The sequence below is a fragment of the Octopus bimaculoides genome, unplaced genomic scaffold, assembly GCF_046866305.1.
Source record: "Octopus bimaculoides isolate indiv1 unplaced genomic scaffold, ASM4686630v1 contig39, whole genome shotgun sequence".
NCBI lineage: Eukaryota > Metazoa > Mollusca > Cephalopoda > Octopoda > Octopodidae > Octopus > Octopus bimaculoides.
This window is the reverse complement of record NW_028315289.1, coordinates 676080-701203: the sequence shown is the minus strand read 5'-3', so window position 1 is coordinate 701203 and position 25124 is coordinate 676080. Positions and strand designations below refer to the sequence as shown.

At 35.8% G+C, this 25124-nt stretch overlaps 26 non-coding genes across 26 annotated transcripts; 13 read left to right on the top strand and 13 right to left on the bottom strand.

The window, feature by feature from the left end:
- Positions 1-563: 563 nt before the first annotated feature.
- LOC149130087 (5S ribosomal RNA) lies at positions 564-682 on the top strand. The gene has a single exon (XR_016239972.1). It is a non-coding gene; the product is annotated as a 5S ribosomal RNA (ribosomal RNA).
- Positions 683-1632: 950 nt separating this feature from the next.
- Positions 1633-1751, bottom strand: LOC149130086 (5S ribosomal RNA). The gene has a single exon (XR_016239728.1). It is a non-coding gene; the product is annotated as a 5S ribosomal RNA (ribosomal RNA).
- Positions 1752-2445: 694 nt separating this feature from the next.
- On the top strand, positions 2446-2564 carry LOC149130085 (5S ribosomal RNA). Its single transcript, XR_016239409.1, has one exon. It is a non-coding gene; the product is annotated as a 5S ribosomal RNA (ribosomal RNA).
- Positions 2565-3528: 964 nt separating this feature from the next.
- Positions 3529-3647, bottom strand: LOC149130084 (5S ribosomal RNA). The gene has a single exon (XR_016239726.1). It is a non-coding gene; the product is annotated as a 5S ribosomal RNA (ribosomal RNA).
- Positions 3648-4341: 694 nt separating this feature from the next.
- On the top strand, positions 4342-4460 carry LOC149130083 (5S ribosomal RNA). Its single transcript, XR_016239971.1, has one exon. It is a non-coding gene; the product is annotated as a 5S ribosomal RNA (ribosomal RNA).
- Positions 4461-5423: 963 nt separating this feature from the next.
- On the bottom strand, positions 5424-5542 carry LOC149130082 (5S ribosomal RNA). The gene has a single exon (XR_016239725.1). It is a non-coding gene; the product is annotated as a 5S ribosomal RNA (ribosomal RNA).
- A 694-nt stretch (positions 5543-6236) lies between these two features.
- Positions 6237-6355, top strand: LOC149130081 (5S ribosomal RNA). The gene has a single exon (XR_016239970.1). It is a non-coding gene; the product is annotated as a 5S ribosomal RNA (ribosomal RNA).
- A 950-nt stretch (positions 6356-7305) lies between these two features.
- On the bottom strand, positions 7306-7424 carry LOC149130080 (5S ribosomal RNA). Its single transcript, XR_016239724.1, has one exon. It is a non-coding gene; the product is annotated as a 5S ribosomal RNA (ribosomal RNA).
- A 694-nt stretch (positions 7425-8118) lies between these two features.
- LOC149130079 (5S ribosomal RNA) lies at positions 8119-8237 on the top strand. Its single transcript, XR_016239408.1, has one exon. It is a non-coding gene; the product is annotated as a 5S ribosomal RNA (ribosomal RNA).
- Positions 8238-9207: 970 nt separating this feature from the next.
- On the bottom strand, positions 9208-9326 carry LOC149130078 (5S ribosomal RNA). The gene has a single exon (XR_016239723.1). It is a non-coding gene; the product is annotated as a 5S ribosomal RNA (ribosomal RNA).
- A 694-nt stretch (positions 9327-10020) lies between these two features.
- Positions 10021-10139, top strand: LOC149130077 (5S ribosomal RNA). Its single transcript, XR_016239305.1, has one exon. It is a non-coding gene; the product is annotated as a 5S ribosomal RNA (ribosomal RNA).
- Positions 10140-11107: 968 nt separating this feature from the next.
- Positions 11108-11226, bottom strand: LOC149130076 (5S ribosomal RNA). Its single transcript, XR_016239722.1, has one exon. It is a non-coding gene; the product is annotated as a 5S ribosomal RNA (ribosomal RNA).
- A 694-nt stretch (positions 11227-11920) lies between these two features.
- Positions 11921-12039, top strand: LOC149130075 (5S ribosomal RNA). Its single transcript, XR_016239969.1, has one exon. It is a non-coding gene; the product is annotated as a 5S ribosomal RNA (ribosomal RNA).
- A 962-nt stretch (positions 12040-13001) lies between these two features.
- Positions 13002-13120, bottom strand: LOC149130074 (5S ribosomal RNA). Its single transcript, XR_016239721.1, has one exon. It is a non-coding gene; the product is annotated as a 5S ribosomal RNA (ribosomal RNA).
- Positions 13121-13814: 694 nt separating this feature from the next.
- Positions 13815-13933, top strand: LOC149130073 (5S ribosomal RNA). The gene has a single exon (XR_016239968.1). It is a non-coding gene; the product is annotated as a 5S ribosomal RNA (ribosomal RNA).
- Positions 13934-14885: 952 nt separating this feature from the next.
- LOC149130072 (5S ribosomal RNA) lies at positions 14886-15004 on the bottom strand. The gene has a single exon (XR_016239720.1). It is a non-coding gene; the product is annotated as a 5S ribosomal RNA (ribosomal RNA).
- A 694-nt stretch (positions 15005-15698) lies between these two features.
- Positions 15699-15817, top strand: LOC149130071 (5S ribosomal RNA). The gene has a single exon (XR_016239407.1). It is a non-coding gene; the product is annotated as a 5S ribosomal RNA (ribosomal RNA).
- Positions 15818-16791: 974 nt separating this feature from the next.
- On the bottom strand, positions 16792-16910 carry LOC149130070 (5S ribosomal RNA). The gene has a single exon (XR_016239719.1). It is a non-coding gene; the product is annotated as a 5S ribosomal RNA (ribosomal RNA).
- A 694-nt stretch (positions 16911-17604) lies between these two features.
- LOC149130069 (5S ribosomal RNA) lies at positions 17605-17723 on the top strand. The gene has a single exon (XR_016239406.1). It is a non-coding gene; the product is annotated as a 5S ribosomal RNA (ribosomal RNA).
- A 976-nt stretch (positions 17724-18699) lies between these two features.
- Positions 18700-18818, bottom strand: LOC149130068 (5S ribosomal RNA). Its single transcript, XR_016239718.1, has one exon. It is a non-coding gene; the product is annotated as a 5S ribosomal RNA (ribosomal RNA).
- A 694-nt stretch (positions 18819-19512) lies between these two features.
- LOC149130067 (5S ribosomal RNA) lies at positions 19513-19631 on the top strand. Its single transcript, XR_016239967.1, has one exon. It is a non-coding gene; the product is annotated as a 5S ribosomal RNA (ribosomal RNA).
- A 964-nt stretch (positions 19632-20595) lies between these two features.
- LOC149130066 (5S ribosomal RNA) lies at positions 20596-20714 on the bottom strand. Its single transcript, XR_016239518.1, has one exon. It is a non-coding gene; the product is annotated as a 5S ribosomal RNA (ribosomal RNA).
- Positions 20715-21408: 694 nt separating this feature from the next.
- On the top strand, positions 21409-21527 carry LOC149130065 (5S ribosomal RNA). The gene has a single exon (XR_016239986.1). It is a non-coding gene; the product is annotated as a 5S ribosomal RNA (ribosomal RNA).
- A 994-nt stretch (positions 21528-22521) lies between these two features.
- Positions 22522-22640, bottom strand: LOC149130064 (5S ribosomal RNA). Its single transcript, XR_016239716.1, has one exon. It is a non-coding gene; the product is annotated as a 5S ribosomal RNA (ribosomal RNA).
- A 694-nt stretch (positions 22641-23334) lies between these two features.
- On the top strand, positions 23335-23453 carry LOC149130063 (5S ribosomal RNA). The gene has a single exon (XR_016239965.1). It is a non-coding gene; the product is annotated as a 5S ribosomal RNA (ribosomal RNA).
- A 986-nt stretch (positions 23454-24439) lies between these two features.
- Positions 24440-24558, bottom strand: LOC149130062 (5S ribosomal RNA). The gene has a single exon (XR_016239715.1). It is a non-coding gene; the product is annotated as a 5S ribosomal RNA (ribosomal RNA).
- Positions 24559-25124: the final 566 nt, after the last annotated feature.

The window sequence follows — 25124 nt, the reverse complement described above, 5'->3', positions numbered from 1 at the left end:
AGCGAAAAATACGGCCGCACATATATTCATTATTTCTCATTTGCGCGATCAGTATCAATGCTGGTTATAATCTGTAAATAAATTGGTGCTATTTTATATCCGACCCAATGGATATAACGGTCGTATAACGTCATTACACCGGCATATAATAACATTGTTTCGAAAGCACTGGCGCACAAAATGTGAATTGTTTTCTGGTAAAGATGAACGTGTATAACGGGTGCCAAGCAAATAAAAACTTAAATGACCGTAAGAGTGAGAAGGAAAATAGGGAAAGTTAATAAGTCGTTAAAGTGTGCAATGTATAGGTAGTAGTATATGATGTGAATGATTAGTAAGTGTTGTTGCCAGCGTTTAACTGTTCAGCACTGTGAAGGTGAACGATAATTTGTTTTTTATAGAAAGATCGCTAAGATGGCACTGTGAAGATGAAAGATAATGTCTTTTTACCGAAGGATTGCCAAGTTATATACAAAGTGAAAGAAAGAAAAATACATTCTAAAAAATGAAAATGATTTAGTATAAGTTTATAGAATAAATAGATTAAAATTTACTGTATAGATGTTTACGGCCATATCACGTTGAAAGCACCGGTTCTCGTCCGATCACCGAAGTTAAGCAACATCGAGCCTAGTTAGTACTTAGATGGGTGACCGCTTGGGAACCCTAGGTGCTGTAAGCATTCTTTTTCTTTTTAATTTACACAAGCTGTAAATTTTAACAAGCATTAAAACAGCGGATTCAATTTATTTTCATCAGGACTTATTCTTTGTAAGCCTGGCACTCATTATATCGTCCACTTTTTGCCGAACCGCTAAGTTACAGGGACGTATACACACCACCATCGGTTGTCATGCGATGTTGGGGAACAGACACAAACATATACACGCACATACATACATATATATATATATATATATATATATATATATATACACATGTATACACATGTATACGACGGGCTTCTTTCAGTTTCCGTCTACCAAAACCACTCATAAGGCTTTGGTCGTCCCGAGACTATAGTAGAAGACACTTGCCCAAGGTGCCACGCAGTGGGTCTGAATCCGGAACCATGTGGTTGGAAAAGTTAAGCATCCCAACGGGCATCATCTGGCACCTCGGTAAGGCGAGTTGCAAACAATGACTAAAAGTTCGTGCTTAGTGGTCCAGTCCCTACAAACATATCGAATGCCAGAGGTTGAAAGAGATAGTTCACTGCCAGTTCCCAGAACAAGCATATGAATTTTTTTAGAAACTAACGCAACTATTATCTCCCTTTATAGAGTCACAGAATATGCAAATCGTTTGAATTATGGGAGAGAATGCTTTACACTATTTGTTCCTGTTCTCTCAGGTTGATGGTTGTTCAACAGTGAACATGACATGAAAGCTATTTTCAATATCTTCACGGGAAAACTTTTCAGCTGCACGATCACCACTGTCAACAAGTTTCATGGATAAGTAGTAGTTTTACAAGAGGTTCCCACCCGCTGAATTTTGGTTAATCTGCGTATGCTTTCTGTATTTCATATTGAAAGTAAATCGAATCCACTTTCTTTTATCATATTACATTGTCAAAATTCAATTTGTTTAAATTAATTTTTAAAAAAATGTTAAAAGAAGCCAAAAAAATGCTTACAGCACCTAGGGTTCCCAAGCGGTCACCCATCTAAGTACTAACTAGGCTCGATGTTGCTTAACTTCGGTGATCGGACGAGAACCGGTGTTTTCAACGTGATATGGCCGTAAACATCAGAGAAGTAAATTTTAATGTATTTATTCTATAATATCATACTAAAGCAATTTTATTTTTCAGAACATTTGATTTCTTTCAATTTATATAGAAATTGAGGCTTTAACATTTATTTTTTTGCAACTTAAAAGCGAAAAATACGGCCGCACATATATTCATTATTTCTCATTTGCGCGATCAGTATCAATGCTGGGTATAATCTGTAAATAAATTGGTGCTATTTTATATCCGACCCAATGGATATAACGGTCGTATAACGTCATTACACCGGCATATAATAACATTGTTTCGAAAGCACTGGCGCACAAAATGTGAATTGTTTTCTGGTAAAGATGAACGTGTATAACGGGTGCCAAGCAAATAAAAACTTAAATGACCGTAAGAGTGAGAAGGAAAATAGGGAAAGTTCATAAGTCGTTAAAGTGTGCAATGTATAGGTAGTAGTATATGATGTGAATGATTAGTAAGTGTTGTTGCCAGCGTTTAACTGTTCAGCACTGTGAAGGTGAACGATAATTTGTTTTTTATAGAAAGATCGCTAAGATGGCACTGTGAAGATGAAAGATAATGTCTTTTTACCGAAGGATTGCCAAGTTATATACAAAGTGAAAGAAAGAAAAATACATTCTAAAAAATGAAAATGATTTAGTATAAGTTTATAGAATAAATAGATTAAAATTTACTGTATAGATGTTTACGGCCATATCACGTTGAAAGCACCGGTTCTCGTCCGATCACCGAAGTTAAGCAAAATCGAGCCTAGTTAGTACTTAGATGGGTGACCGCTTGGGAACCCTAGGTGCTGTAAGCATTCTTTTTCTTTTTAATTTACACAAGCTGTAAATTTTAACAAGCATTAAAACAGCGGATTCAATTTATTTTCATCAGGACTTATTCTTTGTAAGCCTGGCACTTATTATATCGTCCACTTTTTGCCGAACCGCTAAGTTACAGGGACGTATACACACCACCATCGGTTGTCATGCGATGTTGGGGAACAGACACAAACATATACACGCACATACATACATATATATATATATATATATATATATATATATATATATATATATATATACACATGTATACACATGTATACGACGGGCTTCTTTCAGTTTCCGTCTACCAAAACCACTCATAAGGCTTTGGTCGTCCCGAGACTATAGTAGAAGACACTTGCCCAAGGTGCCACGCAGTGGGTCTGAATCCGGAACCATGTGGTTGGAAAAGTTAAGCATCCCAACGGGCATCATCTGGCACCTCGGTAAGGCGAGTTGCAAACAATGACTAAAAGTTCGTGCTTAGTGGTCCAGTCCCTACAAACATATCGAATGCCAGAGGTTGAAAGAGATAGTTCACTGCCAGTTCCCAGAACAAGCATATGAATTTTTTTAGAAACTAACGCAACTATTATCTCCCTTTATAGAGTCACAGAATATGCAAATCGTTTGAATTATGGGAGAGAATGCTTTACACTATTTGTTCCTGTTCTCTCAGGTTGATGGTTGTTCAACAGTGAACATGACATGAAAGCTATTTTCAATATCTTCACGGGAAAACTTTTCAGCTGCACGATCACCACTGTCAACAAGTTTCATGGATAAGTAGTAGTTTTACAAGAGGTTCCCACCCGCTGAATTTTGGTTAATCTGCGTATGCTTTCTGTATTTCATATTGAAAGTAAATCGAATCCACTTTCTTTTATCATATTACATTGTCAAAATTCAATTTGTTTAAATTAATTTTTAAAAAAATGTTAAAAGAAGCCAAAAAAATGCTTACAGCACCTAGGGTTCCCAAGCGGTCACCCATCTAAGTACTAACTAGGCTCGATGTTGCTTAACTTCGGTGATCGGACGAGAACCGGTGTTTTCAACGTGATATGGCCGTAAACATCAGAGAAGTAAATTTTAATGTATTTATTCTATAATATCATACTAAAGCAATTTTATTTTTCAGAACATTTGATTTCTTTCAATTTATATAGAAATTGAGGCTTTAACATTTATTTTTTTGCAACTTAAAAGCGAAAAATACGGCCGCACATATATTCATTATTTCTCATTTGCGCGATCAGTATCAATGCTGGGTATAATCTGTAAATAAATTGGTGCTATTTTATATCCGACCCAATGGATATAACGGTCGTATAACGTCATTACACCGGCATATAATAACATTGTTTCGAAAGCACTGGCGCACAAAATGTGAATTGTTTTCTGGTAAAGATGAACGTGTATAACGGGTGCCAAGCAAATAAAAACTTAAATGACCGTAAGAGTGAGAAGGAAAATAGGGAAAGTTCATAAGTCGTTAAAGTGTGCAATGTATAGGTAGTAGTATATGATGTGAATGATTAGTAAGTGTTGTTGCCAGCGTTTAACTGTTCAGCACTGTGAAGGTGAACGATAATTTGTTTTTTATAGAAAGATCGCTAAGATGGCACTGTGAAGATAAAAGATAATGTCTTTTTACCGAAGGATTGCCAAGTTATATACAAAGTGAAAGAAAGAAAAATACATTCTAAAAAATGAAAATGATTTAGTATAAGTTTATAGAATAAATAGATTAAAATTTACTGTATAGATGTTTACGGCCATATCACGTTGAAAGCACCGGTTCTCGTCCGATCACCGAAGTTAAGCAACATCGAGCCTAGTTAGTACTTAGATGGGTGACCGCTTGGGAACCCTAGGTGCTGTAAGCATTCTTTTTCTTTTTAATTTACACAAGCTGTAAATTTTAACAAGCATTAAAACAGCGGATTCAATTTATTTTCATCAGGACTTATTCTTTGTAAGCCTGGCACTTATTATATCGTCCACTTTTTGCCGAACCGCTAAGTTACAGGGACGTATACACACCACCATCGGTTGTCATGCGATGTTGGGGAACAGACACAAACATATACACGCACATACATACATATATATATATATATATATATATATATATATATATATATATATATATACATGTATACACATGTATACGACGGGCGTCTTTCAGTTTCCGTCTACCAAAACCACTCATAAGGCTTTGGTCGTCCCGAGACTATAGTAGAAGACACTTGCCCAAGGTGCCACGCAGTGGGACTGAACCCGGAACCATGTGGTTGGAAAAGTTAAGCATCCCAACGGGCATCATCTGGCACCTCGGTAAGGAGAGCTGCAAACAATGACTAAAAGTTCGTGCTTAGTGGTCCAGTCCCTACAAACATATCGAATGCCAGAGGTTGAAAGAGATAGTTCACTGCCAGTTCCCAGAACAAGGATATGAATTTTTTTAGAAACTAACGCAACTATTATCTCCCTTTATAGAGTCACAGAATATGCAAATCGTTTGAATTATGGGAGAGAATGCTTTACACTATTTGTTCCTGTTCTCTCAGGTTGATGGTTGTTCAACAGTGAACATGACATGAAAGCTATTTTCAATATCTTCACGGGAAAACTTTTCAGCTGAACGATCATCACTGTCAACATGTTTCATGGATAAGTAGTAGTCTCACAAGAGGTTCCCACCCGCTGAATTTTGGTTAATCTGCGTATGCTTTCTGTATTTCATATTGAAAGTAAATCGAATCCACTTTCTTTTATCATATTACATTATCAAAATTCAATTTGTTTAAATTAATTTTTAAAAAAATGTTAAAAGAAGCAAAAAAAAATGCTTACAGCACCTAGGGTTCCCAAGCGGTCACCCATCTAAGTACTAACTAGGCTCGATGTTGCTTAACTTCGGTGATCGGACGAGAACCGGTGTTTTCAACGTGATATGGCCGTAAACATCATAGAAGTAAATTTTAATGTATTTATTCTATAATATCATACTAAAGCAATTTTATTTTTCAGAACATTTGATTTCTTTCAATTTATATAGAAATTGAGGCTTTAACATTTATTTTTTTGCAACTTAAAAGCGAAAAATACGGCCGCACATATATTCATTATTTCTCATTTGCGCGATCAGTATCAATGCTGGGTATAATCTGTAAATAAATTGGTGCTATTTTATATCCGACCCAATGGATATAACGGTCGTATAACGTCATTACACCGGCATATAATAACATTGTTTCGAAAGCACTGGCGCACAAAATGTGAATTGTTTTCTGGTAAAGATGAACGTGTATAACGGGTGCCAAGCAAATAAAAACTTAAATGACCGTAAGAGTGAGAAGGAAAATAGGGAAAGTTAATAAGTCGTTAAAGTGTGCAATGTATAGGTAGTAGTATATGATGTGAATGATTAGTAAGTGTTGTTGCCAGCGTTTAACTGTTCAGCACTGTGAAGGTGAACGATAATTTGTTTTTTATAGAAAGATCGCTAAGATGGCACTGTGAAGATGAAAGATAATGTCTTTTTACCGAAGGATTGCCAAGTTATATACAAAGTGAAAGAAAGAAAAATACATTCTAAAAAATGAAAATGATTTAGTATAAGTTTATAGAATAAATAGATTAAAATTTACTGTATAGATGTTTACGGCCATATCACGTTGAAAGCACCGGTTCTCGTCCGATCACCGAAGTTAAGCAACATCGAGCCTAGTTAGTACTTAGATGGGTGACCGCTTGGGAACCCTAGGTGCTGTAAGCATTCTTTTTCTTTTTAATTTACACAAGCTGTAAATTTTAACAAGCATTAAAACAGCGGATTCAATTTATTTTCATCAGGACTTATTCTTTGTAAGCCTGGCACTTATTATATCGTCCACTTTTTGCCGAACCGCTAAGTTACAGGGACGTATACACACCACCATCGGTTGTCATGCGATGTTGGGGAACAGACACAAACATATACACGCACATACATACATATATATATATATATATATATATATATATATATACACATGTATACACATGTATACGACGGGCTTCTTTCAGTTTCCGTCTACCAAAACCACTCATAAGGCTTTGGTCGTCCCGAGACTATAGTAGAAGACACTTGCCCAAGGTGCCACGCAGTGGGTCTGAATCCGGAACCATGTGGTTGGAAAAGTTAAGCATCCCAACGGGCATCATCTGGCACCTCGGTAAGGCGAGTTGCAAACAATGACTAAAAGTTCGTGCTTAGTGGTCCAGTCCCTACAAACATATCGAATGCCAGAGGTTGAAAGAGATAGTTCACTGCCAGTTCCCAGAACAAGCATATGAATTTTTTTAGAAACTAACGCAACTATTATCTCCCTTTATAGAGTCACAGAATATGCAAATCGTTTGAATTATGGGAGAGAATGCTTTACACTATTTGTTCCTGTTCTCTCAGGTTGATGGTTGTTCAACAGTGAACATGACATGAAAGCTATTTTCAATATCTTCACGGGAAAACTTTTCAGCTGCACGATCACCACTGTCAACAAGTTTCATGGATAAGTAGTAGTTTTACAAGAGGTTCCCACCCGCTGAATTTTGGTTAATCTGCGTATGCTTTCTGTATTTCATATTGAAAGTAAATCGAATCCACTTTCTTTTATCATATTACATTGTCAAAATTCAATTTGTTTAAATTAATTTTTAAAAAAATGTTAAAAGAAGCCAAAAAAATGCTTACAGCACCTAGGGTTCCCAAGCGGTCACCCATCTAAGTACTAACTAGGCTCGATGTTGCTTAACTTCGGTGATCGGACGAGAACCGGTGTTTTCAACGTGATATGGCCGTAAACATCAGAGAAGTAAATTTTAATGTATTTATTCTATAATATCATACTAAAGCAATTTTATTTTTCAGAACATTTGATTTCTTTCAATTTATATAGAAATTGAGGCTTTAACATTTATTTTTTTGCAACTTAAAAGCGAAAAATACGGCCGCACATATATTCATTATTTCTCATTTGCGCGATCAGTATCAATGCTGGGTATAATCTGTAAATAAATTGGTGCTATTTTATATCCGACCCAATGGATATAACGGTCGTATAACGTCATTACACCGGCATATAATAACATTGTTTCGAAAGCACTGGCGCACAAAATGTGAATTGTTTTCTGGTAAAGATGAACGTGTATAACGGGTGCCAAGCAAATAAAAACTTAAATGACCGTAAGAGTGAGAAGGAAAATAGGGAAAGTTCATAAGTCGTTAAAGTGTGCAATGTATAGGTAGTAGTATATGATGTGAATGATTAGTAAGTGTTGTTGCCAGCGTTTAACTGTTCAGCACTGTGAAGGTGAACGATAATTTGTTTTTTATAGAAAGATCGCTAAGATGGCACTGTGAAGATGAAAGATAATGTCTTTTTACCGAAGGATTGCCAAGTTATATACAAAGTGAAAGAAAGAAAAATACATTCTAAAAAATGAAAATGATTTAGTATAAGTTTATAGAATAAATAGATTAAAATTTACTGTATAGATGTTTACGGCCATATCACGTTGAAAGCACCGGTTCTCGTCCGATCACCGAAGTTAAGCAAAATCGAGCCTAGTTAGTACTTAGATGGGTGACCGCTTGGGAACCCTAGGTGCTGTAAGCATTCTTTTTCTTTTTAATTTACACAAGCTGTAAATTTTAACAAGCATTAAAACAGCGGATTCAATTTATTTTCATCAGGACTTATTCTTTGTAAGCCTGGCACTTATTATATCGTCCACTTTTTGCCGAACCGCTAAGTTACAGGGACGTATACACACCACCATCGGTTGTCATGCGATGTTGGGGAACAGACACAAACATATACACGCACATACATACATATATATATATATATATATATATATATATATATATATATATATATATATATATACACATGTATACACATGTATACGACGGGCGTCTTTCAGTTTCCGTCTACCAAAACCACTCATAAGGCTTTGGTCGTCCCGAGACTATAGTAGAAGACACTTGCCCAAGGTGCCACGCAGTGGGACTGAACCCGGAACCATGTGGTTGGAAAAGTTAAGCATCCTAACGGGCATCATCTGGCACCTCGGTAAGGAGAGCTGCAAACAATGACTAAAAGTTCGTGCTTAGTGGTCCAGTCCCTACAAACATATCGAATGCCAGAGGTTGAAAGAGATAGTTCACTGCCAGTTCCCAGAACAAGGATATGAATTTTTTTAGAAACTAACGCAACTATTATCTCCCTTTATAGAGTCACAGAATATGCAAATCGTTTGAATTATGGGAGAGAATGCTTTACACTATTTGTTCCTGTTCTCTCAGGTTGATGGTTGTTCAACAGTGAACATGACATGAAAGCTATTTTCAATATCTTCACGGGAAAACTTTTCAGCTGCACGATCATCACTGTCAACAAGTTTCATGGATAAGTAGTAGTCTCACAAGAGGTTCCCACCCGCTGAATTTTGGTTAATCTGCGTATGCTCTCTGTATTTCATATTGAAAGTAAATCGAATCCACTTTCTTTTATCATATTACATTATCAAAATTCAATTTGTTTAAATTAATTTTTAAAAAAATGTTAAAAGAAGCAAAAAAAATGCTTACAGCACCTAGGGTTCCCAAGCGGTCACCCATCTAAGTACTAACTAGGCTCGATGTTGCTTAACTTCGGTGATCGGACGAGAACCGGTGTTTTCAACGTGATATGGCCGTAAACATCAGAGAAGTAAATTTTAATGTATTTATTCTATAATATCATACTAAAGCAATTTTATTTTTCAGAACATTTGATTTCTTTCAATTTATATAGAAATTGAGGCTTTAACATTTATTTTTTTGCAACTTAAAAGCGAAAAATACGGCCGCACATATATTCATTATTTCTCATTTGCGCGATCAGTATCAATGCTGGGTATAATCTGTAAATAAATTGGTGCTATTTTATATCCGACCCAATGGATATAACGGTCGTATAACGTCATTACACCGGCATATAATAACATTGTTTCGAAAGCACTGGCGCACAAAATGTGAATTGTTTTCTGGTAAAGATGAACGTGTATAACGGGTGCCAAGCAAATAAAAACTTAAATGACCGTAAGAGTGAGAAGGAAAATAGGGAAAGTTAATAAGTCGTTAAAGTGTGCAATGTATAGGTAGTAGTATATGATGTGAATGATTAGTAAGTGTTGTTGCCAGCGTTTAACTGTTCAGCACTGTGAAGGTGAACGATAATTTGTTTTTTATAGAAAGATCGCTAAGATGGCACTGTGAAGATGAAAGATAATGTCTTTTTACCGAAGGATTGCCAAGTTATATACAAAGTGAAAGAAAGAAAAATACATTCTAAAAAATGAAAATGATTTAGTATAAGTTTATAGAATAAATAGATTAAAATTTACTGTATAGATGTTTACGGCCATATCACGTTGAAAGCACCGGTTCTCGTCCGATCACCGAAGTTAAGCAACATCGAACCTAGTTAGTACTTAGATGGGTGACCGCTTGGGAACCCTAGGTGCTGTAAGCATTCTTTTTCTTTTTAATTTACACAAGCTGTAAATTTTAACAAGCATTAAAACAGCGGATTCAATTTATTTTCATCAGGACTTATTCTTTGTAAGCCTGGCACTTATTATATCGTCCACTTTTTGCCGAACCGCTAAGTTACAGGGACGTATACACACCACCATCGGTTGTCATGCGATGTTGGGGAACAGACACAAACATATACACGCACATACATACATATATATATATATATATATATATATATATATATATATATATATATATATATACACATGTATACACATGTATACGACGGGCTTCTTTCAGTTTCCGTCTACCAAAACCACTCATAAGGCTTTGGTCGTCCCGAGACTATAGTAGAAGACACTTGCCCAAGGTGCCACGCAGTGGGTCTGAATCCGGAACCATGTGGTTGGAAAAGTTAAGCATCCCAACGGGCATCATCTGGCACCTCGGTAAGGCGAGTTGCAAACAATGACTAAAAGTTCGTGCTTAGTGGTCCAGTCCCTACAAACATATCGAATGCCAGAGGTTGAAAGAGATAGTTCACTGCCAGTTCCCAGAACAAGCATATGAATTTTTTTAGAAACTAACGCAACTATTATCTCCCTTTATAGAGTCACAGAATATGCAAATCGTTTGAATTATGGGAGAGAATGCTTTACACTATTTGTTCCTGTTCTCTCAGGTTGATGGTTGTTCAACAGTGAACATGACATGAAAGCTATTTTCAATATCTTCACGGGAAAACTTTTCAGCTGCACGATCACCACTGTCAACAAGTTTCATGGATAAGTAGTAGTTTTACAAGAGGTTCCCACCCGCTGAATTTTGGTTAATCTGCGTATGCTTTCTGTATTTCATATTGAAAGTAAATCGAATCCACTTTCTTTTATCATATTACATTGTCAAAATTCAATTTGTTTAAATTAATTTTTAAAAAAATGTTAAAAGAAGCCAAAAAAATGCTTACAGCACCTAGGGTTCCCAAGCGGTCACCCATCTAAGTACTAACTAGGCTCGATGTTGCTTAACTTCGGTGATCGGACGAGAACCGGTGTTTTCAACGTGATATGGCCGTAAACATCAGAGAAGTAAATTTTAATGTATTTATTCTATAATATCATACTAAAGCAATTTTATTTTTCAGAACATTTGATTTCTTTCAATTTATATAGAAATTGAGGCTTTAACATTTATTTTTTTGCAACTTAAAAGCGAAAAATACGGCCGCACATATATTCATTATTTCTCATTTGCGCGATCAGTATCAATGCTGGGTATAATCTGTAAATAAATTGGTGCTATTTTATATCCGACCCAATGGATATAACGGTCGTATAACGTCATTACACCGGCATATAATAACATTGTTTCGAAAGCACTGGCGCACAAAATGTGAATTGTTTTCTGGTAAAGATGAACGTGTATAACGGGTGCCAAGCAAATAAAAACTTAAATGACCGTAAGAGTGAGAAGGAAAATAGGGAAAGTTCATAAGTCGTTAAAGTGTGCAATGTATAGGTAGTAGTATATGATGTGAATGATTAGTAAGTGTTGTTGCCAGCGTTTAACTGTTCAGCACTGTGAAGGTGAACGATAATTTGTTTTTTATAGAAAGATCGCTAAGATGGCACTGTGAAGATAAAAGATAATGTCTTTTTACCGAAGGATTGCCAAGTTATATACAAAGTGAAAGAAAGAAAAATACATTCTAAAAAATGAAAATGATTTAGTATAAGTTTATAGAATAAATAGATTAAAATTTACTGTATAGATGTTTACGGCCATATCACGTTGAAAGCACCGGTTCTCGTCCGATCACCGAAGTTAAGCAACATCGAGCCTAGTTAGTACTTAGATGGGTGACCGCTTGGGAACCCTAGGTGCTGTAAGCATTCTTTTTCTTTTTAATTTACACAAGCTGTAAATTTTAACAAGCATTAAAACAGCGGATTCAATTTATTTTCATCAGGACTTATTCTTTGTAAGCCTGGCACTTATTATATCGTCCACTTTTTGCCGAACCGCTAAGTTACAGGGACGTATACACACCACCATCGGTTGTCATGCGATGTTGGGGAACAGACACAAACATATACACGCACATACATACATATATATATATATATATATATATATATATATATATATATATATATATACATGTATACACATGTATACGACGGGCGTCTTTCAGTTTCCGTCTACCAAAACCACTCATAAGGCTTTGGTCGTCCCGAGACTATAGTAGAAGACACTTGCCCAAGGTGCCACGCAGTGGGACTGAACCCGGAACCATGTGGTTGGAAAAGTTAAGCATCCCAACGGGCATCATCTGGCACCTCGGTAAGGAGAGCTGCAAACAATGACTAAAAGTTCGTGCTTAGTGGTCCAGTCCCTACAAACATATCGAATGCCAGAGGTTGAAAGAGATAGTTCACTGCCAGTTCCCAGAACAAGGATATGAATTTTTTTAGAAACTAACGCAACTATTATCTCCCTTTATAGAGTCACAGAATATGCAAATCGTTTGAATTATGGGAGAGAATGCTTTACACTATTTGTTCCTGTTCTCTCAGGTTGATGGTTGTTCAACAGTGAACATGACATGAAAGCTATTTTCAATATCTTCACGGGAAAACTTTTCAGCTGAACGATCATCACTGTCAACATGTTTCATGGATAAGTAGTAGTCTCACAAGAGGTTCCCACCCGCTGAATTTTTGTTAATCTGCGTATGCTTTCTGTATTTCATATTGAAAGTAAATCGAATCCACTTTCTTTTATCATATTACATTATCAAAATTCAATTTGTTTAAATTAATTTTTAAAAAAATGTTAAAAGAAGCAAAAAAAATGCTTACAGCACCTAGGGTTCCCAAGCGGTCACCCATCTAAGTACTAACTAGGCTCGATGTTGCTTAACTTCGGTGATCGGACGAGAACCGGTGTTTTCAACGTGATATGGCCGTAAACATCATAGAAGTAAATTTTAATGTATTTATTCTATAATATCATACTAAAGCAATTTTATTTTTCAGAACATTTGATTTCTTTCAATTTATATAGAAATTGAGGCTTTAACATTTATTTTTTTGCAACTTAAAAGCGAAAAATACGGCCGCACATATATTCATTATTTCTCATTTGCGCGATCAGTATCAATGCTGGGTATAATCTGTAAATAAATTGGTGCTATTTTATATCCGACCCAATGGATATAACGGTCGTATAACGTCATTACACCGGCATATAATAACATTGTTTCGAAAGCACTGGCGCACAAAATGTGAATTGTTTTCTGGTAAAGATGAACGTGTATAACGGGTGCCAAGCAAATAAAAACTTAAATGACCGTAAGAGTGAGAAGGAAAATAGGGAAAGTTAATAAGTCGTTAAAGTGTGCAATGTATAGGTAGTAGTATATGATGTGAATGATTAGTAAGTGTTGTTGCCAGCGTTTAACTGTTCAGCACTGTGAAGGTGAACGATAATTTGTTTTTTATAGAAAGATCGCTAAGATGGCACTGTGAAGATGAAAGATAATGTCTTTTTACCGAAGGATTGCCAAGTTATATACAAAGTGAAAGAAAGAAAAATACATTCTAAAAAATGAAAATGATTTAGTATAAGTTTATAGAATAAATAGATTAAAATTTACTGTATAGATGTTTACGGCCATATCACGTTGAAAGCACCGGTTCTCGTCCGATCACCGAAGTTAAGCAACATCGAGCCTAGTTAGTACTTAGATGGGTGACCGCTTGGGAACCCTAGGTGCTGTAAGCATTCTTTTTCTTTTTAATTTACACAAGCTGTAAATTTTAACAAGCATTAAAACAGCGGATTCAATTTATTTTCATCAGGACTTATTCTTTGTAAGCCTGGCACTTATTATATCGTCCACTTTTTGCCGAACCGCTAAGTTACAGGGACGTATACACACCACCATCGGTTGTCATGCGATGTTGGGGAACAGACACAAACATATACACGCACATACATACATATATATATATATATATATATATATATATATATATACACATGTATACACATGTATACGACGGGCTTCTTTCAGTTTCCGTCTACCAAAACCACTCATAAGGCTTTGGTCGTCCCGAGACTATAGTAGAAGACACTTGCCCAAGGTGCCACGCAGTGGGTCTGAATCCGGAACCATGTGGTTGGAAAAGTTAAGCATCCCAACGGGCATCATCTGGCACCTCGGTAAGGCGAGTTGCAAACAATGACTAAAAGTTCGTGCTTAGTGGTCCAGTCCCTACAAACATATCGAATGCCAGAGGTTGAAAGAGATAGTTCACTGCCAGTTCCCAGAACAAGCATATGAATTTTTTTAGAAACTAACGCAACTATTATCTCCCTTTATAGAGTCACAGAATATGCAAATCGTTTGAATTATGGGAGAGAATGCTTTACACTATTTGTTCCTGTTCTCTCAGGTTGATGGTTGTTCAACAGTGAACATGACATGAAAGCTATTTTCAATATCTTCACGGGAAAACTTTTCAGCTGCACGATCACCACTGTCAACAAGTTTCATGGATAAGTAGTAGTTTTACAAGAGGTTCCCACCCGCTGAATTTTGGTTAATCTGCGTATGCTTTCTGTATTTCATATTGAAAGTAAATCGAATCCACTTTCTTTTATCATATTACATTGTCAAAATTCAATTTGTTTAAATTAATTTTTAAAAAAATGTTAAAAGAAGCCAAAAAAATGCTTACAGCACCTAGGGTTCCCAAGCGGTCACCCATCTAAGTACTAACTAGGCTCGATGTTGCTTAACTTCGGTGATCGGACGAGAACCGGTGTTTTCAACGTGATATGGCCGTAAACATCAGAGAAGTAAATTTTAATGTATTTATTCTATAATATCATACTAAAGCAATTTTATTTTTCAGAACATTTGATTTCTTTCAATTTATATAGAAATTGAGGCTTTAACATTTATTTTTTTGCAACTTAAAAGCGAAAAATACGGCCGCACATATATTCATTATTTCTCATTTGCGCGATCAGTATCAATGCTGGGTATAATCTGTAAATAAATTGGTGCTATTTTATATCCGACCCAATGGATATAACGGTCGTATAACGTCATTACACCGGCATATAATAACATTGTTTCGAAAGCACTGGCGCACAAAATGTGAATTGTTTTCTGGTAAAGATGAACGTGTATAACGGGTGCCAAGCAAATAAAAACTTAAATGACCGTAAGAGTGAGAAGGAAAATAGGGAAAGTTCATAAGTCGTTAAAGTGTGCAATGTATAGGTAGTAGTATATGATGTGAATGATTAGTAAGTGTTGTTGCCAGCGTTTAACTGTTCAGCACTGTGAAGGTGAACGATAATTTGTTTTTTATAGAAAGATCGCTAAGATGGCACTGTGAAGATGAAAGATAATGTCTTTTTACCGAAGGATTGCCAAGTTATATACAAAGTGAAAGAAAGAAAAATACATTCTAAAAAATGAAAATGATTTAGTATAAGTTTATAGAATAAATAGATTAAAATTTACTGTATAGATGTTTACGGCCATATCACGTTGAAAGCACCGGTTCTCGTCCGATCACCGAAGTTAAGCAAAATCGAGCCTAGTTAGTACTTAGATGGGTGACCGCTTGGGAACCCTAGGTGCTGTAAGCATTCTTTTTCTTTTTAATTTACACAAGCTGTAAATTTTAACAAGCATTAAAACAGCGGATTCAATTTATTTTCATCAGGACTTATTCTTTGTAAGCCTGGCACTTATTATATCGTCCACTTTTTGCCGAACCGCTAAGTTACAGGGACGTATACACACCACCATCGGTTGTCATGCGATGTTGGGGAACAGACACAAACATATACACGCACATACATACATATATATATATATATATATATATATATATATATATATATATATATATATATATATATACACATGTATACACATGTATACGACGGGCGTCTTTCAGTTTCCGTCTACCAAAACCACTCATAAGGCTTTGGTCGTCCCGAGACTATAGTAGAAGACACTTGCCCAAGGTGCCACGCAGTGGGACTGAACCCGGAACCATGTGGTTGGAAAAGTTAAGCATCCTAACGGGCATCATCTGGCACCTCGGTAAGGAGAGCTGCAAACAATGACTAAAAGTTCGTGCTTAGTGGTCCAGTCCCTACAAACATATCGAATGCCAGAGGTTGAAAGAGATAGTTCACTGCCAGTTCCCAGAACAAGGATATGAATTTTTTTAGAAACTAACGCAACTATTATCTCCCTTTATAGAGTCACAGAATATGCAAATCGTTTGAATTATGGGAGAGAATGCTTTACACTATTTGTTCCTGTTCTCTCAGGTTGATGGTTGTTCAACAGTGAACATGACATGAAAGCTATTTTCAATATCTTCACGGGAAAACTTTTCAGCTGCACGATCATCACTGTCAACAAGTTTCATGGATAAGTAGTAGTCTCACAAGAGGTTCCCACCCGCTGAATTTTGGTTAATCTGCGTATGCTCTCTGTATTTCATATTGAAAGTAAATCGAATCCACTTTCTTTTATCATATTACATTATCAAAATTCAATTTGTTTAAATTAATTTTTAAAAAAATGTTAAAAGAAGCAAAAAAAATGCTTACAGCACCTAGGGTTCCCAAGCGGTCACCCATCTAAGTACTAACTAGGCTCGATGTTGCTTAACTTCGGTGATCGGACGAGAACCGGTGTTTTCAACGTGATATGGCCGTAAACATCAGAGAAGTAAATTTTAATGTATTTATTCTATAATATCATACTAACGCAATTTTATTTTTCAGAACATTTGATTTCTTTCAATTTATATAGAAATTGAGGCTTTAACATTTATTTTTTTGCAACTTAGAAGCGAAAAATACGGCCGCACATATATTCATTATTTCTCATTTGCGCGATCAGTATCAATGCTGGGTATAATCTGTAAATAAATTGGTGCTATTTTATATCCGACCCAATGGATATAACGGTCGTATAACGTCATTACACCGGCATATAATAACATTGTTTCGAAAGCACTGGCGCACAAAATGTGAATTGTTTTCTGGTAAAGATGAACGTGTATAACGGGTGCCAAGCAAATAAAAACTTAAATGACCGTAAGAGTGAGAAGGAAAATAGGGAAAGTTCATAAGTCGTTAAAGTGTGCAATGTATAGGTAGTAGTATATGATGTGAATGATTAGTAAGTGTTGTTGCCAGCGTTTAACTGTTCAGCACTGTGAAGGTGAACGATAATTTGTTTTTTATAGAAAGATCGCTAAGATGGCACTGTGAAGATGAAAGATAATGTCTTTTTACCGAAGGATTGCCAAGTTATATACAAAGTGAAAGAAAGAAAAATACATTCTAAAAAATGAAAATGATTTAGTATAAGTTTATAGAATAAATAGATTAAAATTTACTGTATAGATGTTTACGGCCATATCACGTTGAAAGCACCGGTTCTCGTCCGATCACCGAAGTTAAGCAAAATCGAGCCTAGTTAGTACTTAGATGGGTGACCGCTTGGGAACCCTAGGTGCTGTAAGCATTCTTTTTCTTTTTAATTTACACAAGCTGTAAATTTTAACAAGCATTAAAACAGCGGATTCAATTTATTTTCATCAGGACTTATTCTTTGTAAGCCTGGCACTTATTATATCGTCCACTTTTTGCCGAACCGCTAAGTTACAGGGACGTATACACACCACCATCGGTTGTCATGCGATGTTGGGGAACAGACACAAACATATACACGCACATACATACATATATATATATATATATATATATATATATATATATATATATATATATATATATATATATACACATGTATACACATGTATACGACGGGCGTCTTTCAGTTTCCGTCTACCAAAACCACTCATAAGGCTTTGGTCGTCCCGAGACTATAGTAGAAGACACTTGCCCAAGGTGCCACGCAGTGGGACTGAACCCGGAACCATGTGGTTGGAAAAGTTAAGCATCCTAACGGGCATCATCTGGCACCTCGGTAAGGAGAGCTGCAAACAATGACTAAAAGTTCGTGCTTAGTGGTCCAGTCCCTACAAACATATCGAATGCCAGAGGTTGAAAGAGATAGTTCACTGCCAGTTCCCAGAACAAGGATATGAATTTTTTTAGAAACTAACGCAACTATTATCTCCCTTTATAGAGTCACAGAATATGCAAATCGTTTGAATTATGGGAGAGAATGCTTTACACTATTTGTTCCTGTTCTCTCAGGTTGATGGTTGTTCAACAGTGAACATGACATGAAAGCTATTTTCAATATCTTCACGGGAAAACTTTTCAGCTGCACGATCATCACTGTCAACAAGTTTCATGGATAAGTAGTAGTCTCACAAGAGGTTCCCACCCGCTGAATTTTGGTTAATCTGCGTATGCTCTCTGTATTTCATATTGAAAGTAAATCGAATCCACTTTCTTTTATCATATTACATTATCAAAATTCAATTTGTTTAAATTAATTTTTAAAAAAATGTTAAAAGAAGCAAAAAAAATGCTTACAGCACCTAGGGTTCCCAAGCGGTCACCCATCTAAGTACTAACTAGGCTCGATGTTGCTTAACTTCGGTGATCGGACGAGAACCGGTGTTTTCAACGTGATATGGCCGTAAACATCAGAGAAGTAAATTTTAATGTATTTATTCTATAATATCATACTAAAGCAATTTTATTTTTCAGAACATTTGATTTCTTTCAATTTATATAGAAATTGAGGCTTTAACATTTATTTTTTTGCAACTTAAAAGCGAAAAATACGGCCGCACATATATTCATTATTTCTCATTTGCGCGATCAGTATCAATGCTGGGTATAATCTGTAAATAAATTGGTGCTATTTTATATCCGACCCAATGGATATAACGGTCGTATAACGTCATTACACCGGCATATAATAACATTGTTTCGAAAGCACTGGCGCACAAAATGTGAATTGTTTTCTGGTAAAGATGAACGTGTATAACGGGTGCCAAGCAAATAAAAACTTAAATGACCGTAAGAGTGAGAAGGAAAATAGGGAAAGTTAATAAGTCGTTAAAGTGTGCAATGTATAGGTAGTAGTATATGATGTGAATGATTAGTAAGTGTTGTTGCCAGCGTTTAACTGTTCAGCACTGTGAAGGTGAACGATAATTTGTTTTTTATAGAAAGATCGCTAAGATGGCACTGTGAAGATGAAAGATAATGTCTTTTTACCGAAGGATTGCCAAGTTATATACAAAGTGAAAGAAAGAAAAATACATTCTAAAAAATGAAAATGATTTAGTATAAGTTTATAGAATAAATAGATTAAAATTTACTGTATAGATGTTTACGGCCATATCACGTTGAAAGCACCGGTTCTCGTCCGATCACCGAAGTTAAGCAACATCGAGCCTAGTTAGTACTTAGATGGGTGACCGCTTGGGAACCCTAGGTGCTGTAAGCATTCTTTTTCTTTTTAATTTACACAAGCTGTAAATTTTAACAAGCATTAAAACAGCGGATTCAATTTATTTTCATCAGGACTTATTCTTTGTAAGCCTGGCACTTATTATATCGTCCACTTTTTGCCGAACCGCTAAGTTACAGGGACGTATACACACCACCATCGGTTGTCATGCGATGTTGGGGAACAGACACAAACATATACACGCACATACATACATATATATATATATATATATATATATATATATATATATATATATATATACACATGTATACACATGTATACGACGGGCTTCTTTCAGTTTCCGTCTACCAAAACCACTCATAAGGCTTTGGTCGTCCCGAGACTATAGTAGAAGACACTTGCCCAAGGTGCCACGCAGTGGGTCTGAATCCGGAACCATGTGGTTGGAAAAGTTAAGCATCCCAACGGGCATCATCTGGCACCTCGGTAAGGCGAGTTGCAAACAATGACTAAAAGTTCGTGCTTAGTGGTCCAGTCCCTACAAACATATCGAATGCCAGAGGTTGAAAGAGATAGTTCACTGCCAGTTCCCAGAACAAGCATATGAATTTTTTTAGAAACTAACGCAACTATTATCTCCCTTTATAGAGTCACAGAATATGCAAATCGTTTGAATTATGGGAGAGAATGCTTTACACTATTTGTTCCTGTTCTCTCAGGTTGATGGTTGTTCAACAGTGAACATGACATGAAAGCTATTTTCAATATCTTCACGGGAAAACTTTTCAGCTGCACGATCACCACTGTCAACAAGTTTCATGGATAAGTAGTAGTTTTACAAGAGGTTCCCACCCGCTGAATTTTGGTTAATCTGCGTATGCTTTCTGTATTTCATATTGAAAGTAAATCGAATCCACTTTCTTTTATCATATTACATTGTCAAAATTCAATTTGTTTAAATTAATTTTTAAAAAAATGTTAAAAGAAGCCAAAAAAATGCTTACAGCTCCTAGGGTTCCCAAGCGGTCACCCATCTAAGTACTAACTAGGCTCGATGTTGCTTAACTTCGGTGATTGGACGAGAACCGGTGTTTTCAACGTGATATGGCCGTAAACATCAGAGAAGTAAATTTTAATGTATTTATTCTATAATATCATACTAACGCAATTTTATTTTTCAGAACATTTGATTTCTTTCAATTTATATAGAAATTGAGGCTTTAACATTTATTTTTTTGCAACTTAAAAGCGAAAAATACGGCCGCACATATATTCATTATTTCTCATTTGCGCGATCAGTATCAATGCTGGGTATAATCTGTAAATAAATTGGTGCTATTTTATATCCGACCCAATGGATATAACGGTCGTATAACGTCATTACACCGGCATATAATAACATTGTTTCGAAAGCACTGGCGCACAAAATGTGAATTGTTTTCTGGTAAAGATGAACGTGTATAACGGGTGCCAAGCAAATAAAAACTTAAATGACCGTAAGAGTGAGAAGGAAAATAGGGAAAGTTCATAAGTCGTTAAAGTGTGCAATGTATAGGTAGTAGTATATGATGTGAATGATTAGTAAGTGTTGTTGCCAGCGTTTAACTGTTCAGCACTGTGAAGGTGAACGATAATTTGTTTTTTATAGAAAGATCGCTAAGATGGCACTGTGAAGATGAAAGATAATGTCTTTTTACCGAAGGATTGCCAAGTTATATACAAAGTGAAAGAAAGAAAAATACATTCTAAAAAATGAAAATGATTTAGTATAAGTTTATAGAATAAATAGATTAAAATTTACTATATAGATGTTTACGGCCATATCATGTTGAAAGCACCGGTTCTCGTCCGATCACCGAAGTTAAGCAACATCGATCCTAGTTAGTACTTAGATGGGTGACCGCTTGGGAACCCTAGGTGCTGTAAGCATTCTTTTTCTTTTTAATTTACACAAGCTGTAAATTTTAACAAGCATTAAAACAGCGGATTCAATTTATTTTCATCAGGACTTATTCTTTGTAAGCCTGGCACTTATTATATCGTCCACTTTTTGCCGAACCGCTAAGTTACAGGGACGTATACACACCACCATCGGTTGTCATGCGATGTTGGGGAACAGACACAAACATATACACGCACATACATACATATATATATATATATATATATATATATATATATATATATATATATATATATATATATATATATATATATATATATATACACATGTATACACATGTATACGACGGGCGTCTTTCAGTTTCCGTCTACCAAAACCACTCATAAGGCTTTGGTCGTCCCGAGACTATAGTAGAAGACACTTGCCCAAGGTGCCACGCAGTGGGACTGAACCCGGAACCATGTGGTTGGAAAAGTTAAGCATCCTAACGGGCATCATCTGGCACCTCGGTAAGGAGAGCTGCAAACAATGACTAAAAGTTCGTGCTTAGTGGTCCAGTCCCTACAAACATATCGAATGCCAGAGGTTGAAAGAGATAGTTCACTGCCAGTTCCCAGAACAAGGATATGAATTTTTTTAGAAACTAACGCAACTATTATCTCCCTTTATAGAGTCACAGAATATGCAAATCGTTTGAATTATGGGAGAGAATGCTTTACACTATTTGTTCCTGTTCTCTCAGGTTGATGGTTGTTCAACAGTGAACATGACATGAAAGCTATTTTCAATATCTTCACGGGAAAACTTTTCAGCTGCACGATCATCACTGTCAACAAGTTTCATGGATAAGTAGTAGTCTCACAAGAGGTTCCCACCCGCTGAATTTTGGTTAATCTGCGTATGCTCTCTGTATTTCATATTGAAAGTAAATCGAATCCACTTTCTTTTATCATATTACATTATCAAAATTCAATTTGTTTAAATTAATTTTTAAAAAAATGTTAAAAGAAGCAAAAATAATGCTTACAGCACCTAGGGTTCCCAAGCGGTCACCCATCTAAGTACTAACTAGGCTCGATGTTGCTTAACTTCGGTGATCGGACGAGAACCGGTGTTTTCAACGTGATATGGCCGTAAACATCAGAGAAGTAAATTTTAATGTATTTATTCTATAATATCATACTAACGCAATTTTATTTTTCAGAACATTTGATTTCTTTCAATTTATATAGAAATTGAGGCTTTAACATTTATTTTTTTGCAACTTAAAAGCGAAAAATACGGCCGCACATATATTCATTATTTCTCATTTGCGCGATCAGTATCAATGCTGGTTATAATCTGTAAATAAATTGGTGCTATTTTATATCCGACCCAATGGATATAACGGTCGTATAACGTCATTACACCGGCATATAATAACATTGTTTCGAAAGCACTGGCGCACAAAATGTGAATTGTTTTCTGGTAAAGATGAACGTGTATAACGGGTGCCAAGCAAATAAAAACTTAAATGACCGTAAGAGTGAGAAGGAAAATAGGGAAAGTTAATAAGTCGTTAAAGTGTGCAATGTATAGGTAGTAGTATATGATGTGAATGATTAGTAAGTGTTGTTGCCAGCGTTTAACTGTTCAGCAATGTGAAGGTGAACGATAATTTGTTTTTTATAGAAAGATCGCTAAGATGGCACTGTGAAGATGAAAGATAATGTCTTTTTACCGAAGGATTGCCAAGTTATATACAAAGTGAAAGAAAGAAAAATACATTCTAAAAAATGAAAATGATTTAGTATAAGTTTATAGAATAAATAGATTAAAATTTACTGTATAGATGTTTACGGCCATATCACGTTGAAAGCACCGGTTCTCGTCCGATCACCGAAGTTAAGCAACATCGAGCCTAGTTAGTACTTAGATGGGTGACCGCTTGGGAACCCTAGGTGCTGTAAGCATTCTTTTTCTTTTTAATTTACACAAGCTGTAAATTTTAACAAGCATTAAAACAGCGGATTCAATTTATTTTCATCAGGACTTATTCTTTGTAAGCCTGGCACTTATTATATCGTCCACTTTTTGCCGAACCGCTAAGTTACAGGGACGTATACACACCACCATCGGTTGTCATGCGATGTTGGGGAATAGACACAAACATATACACGCACATACATACATATATATATATATATATATATATATATATATATATATATATATATATATATATATATATATATATATATACACATGTATACACATGTATACGACGGGCTTCTTTCAGTTTCCGTCTACCAAAACCACTCATAAGGCTTTGGTCGTCCCGAGACTATAGTAGAAGACACTTGCCCAAGGTCCCACGCAGTGGGTCTGAACCCGGAACCATGTGGTTGGAAAAGTTAAGCATCCCAACGGGCATCATCTGGCACCTCGGTAAGGCGAGTTGCAAACAATGACTAAAAGTTCGTGCTTAGTGGTCCAGTCCCTACAAACATATCGAATGCCAGAGGTTGAAAGAGATAGTTCACTGCCAGTTCCCAGAACAAGCATATGAATTTTTTTAGAAACTAACGCAACTATTAACTCCCTTTATAGGGTCACAGAATATGCAAATCGTTTGAATTATGGGAGAGAATGCTTTACACTATTTGTTCCTGTTCTCTCAGGTTGATGGTTGTTCAACAGTGAACATGACATGAAAGCTATTTTCAATATCTTCACGGGAAAACTTTTCAGCTGCACGATCATCACTGTCAACAAGTTTCATGGATAAGTAGTAGTCTTACAAGAGGTTCCCACCCGCTGAATTTTGGTTAATCTGCGTATGCTTTCTGTATTTCATATTGAAAGTAAATCGAATCCACTTTCTTTTATCATATTACATTATCAAAATTCAATTTGTTTAAATTAATTTTTAAAAAAATGTTAAAAGAAGCAAAAAAAATGCTTACAGCACCTAGGGTTCCCAAGCGGTCACCCATCTAAGTACTAACTAGGCTCGATGTTGCTTAACTTCGGTGATCGGACGAGAACCGGTGTTTTCAACGTGATATGGCCGTAAACATCAGAGAAGTAAATTTTAATGTATTTATTCTATAATATCATACTAACGCAATTTTATTTTTCAGAACATTTGATTTCTTTCAATTTATATAGAAATTGAGGCTTTAACATTTATTTTTTTGCAACTTAAAAGCGAAAAATACGGCCGCACATATATTCATTATTTCTCATTTGCGCGATCAGTATCAATGCTGGTTATAATCTGTAAATAAATTGGTGCTATTTTATATCCGACCCAATGGATATAACGGTCGTATAACGTCATTACACCGGCATATAATAACATTGTTTCGAAAGCACTGGCGCACAAAATGTGAATTGTTTTCTGGTAAAGATGAACGTGTATAAGGGGTGCCAAGCAAATAAAAACTTAAATGACCGTAAGAATGAGAAGGAAAATAGGGAAAGTTCATAAGTCGTTAAAGTGTGCAATGTATAGGTAGTAGTATATGATGTGAATGATTAGTAAGTGTTGTTGCCAGCGTTTAACTGTTCAGCACTGTGAAGGTGAACGATAATTTGTTTTTTATAGAAAGATCGCTAAGATGGCACTGTGAAGATGAAAG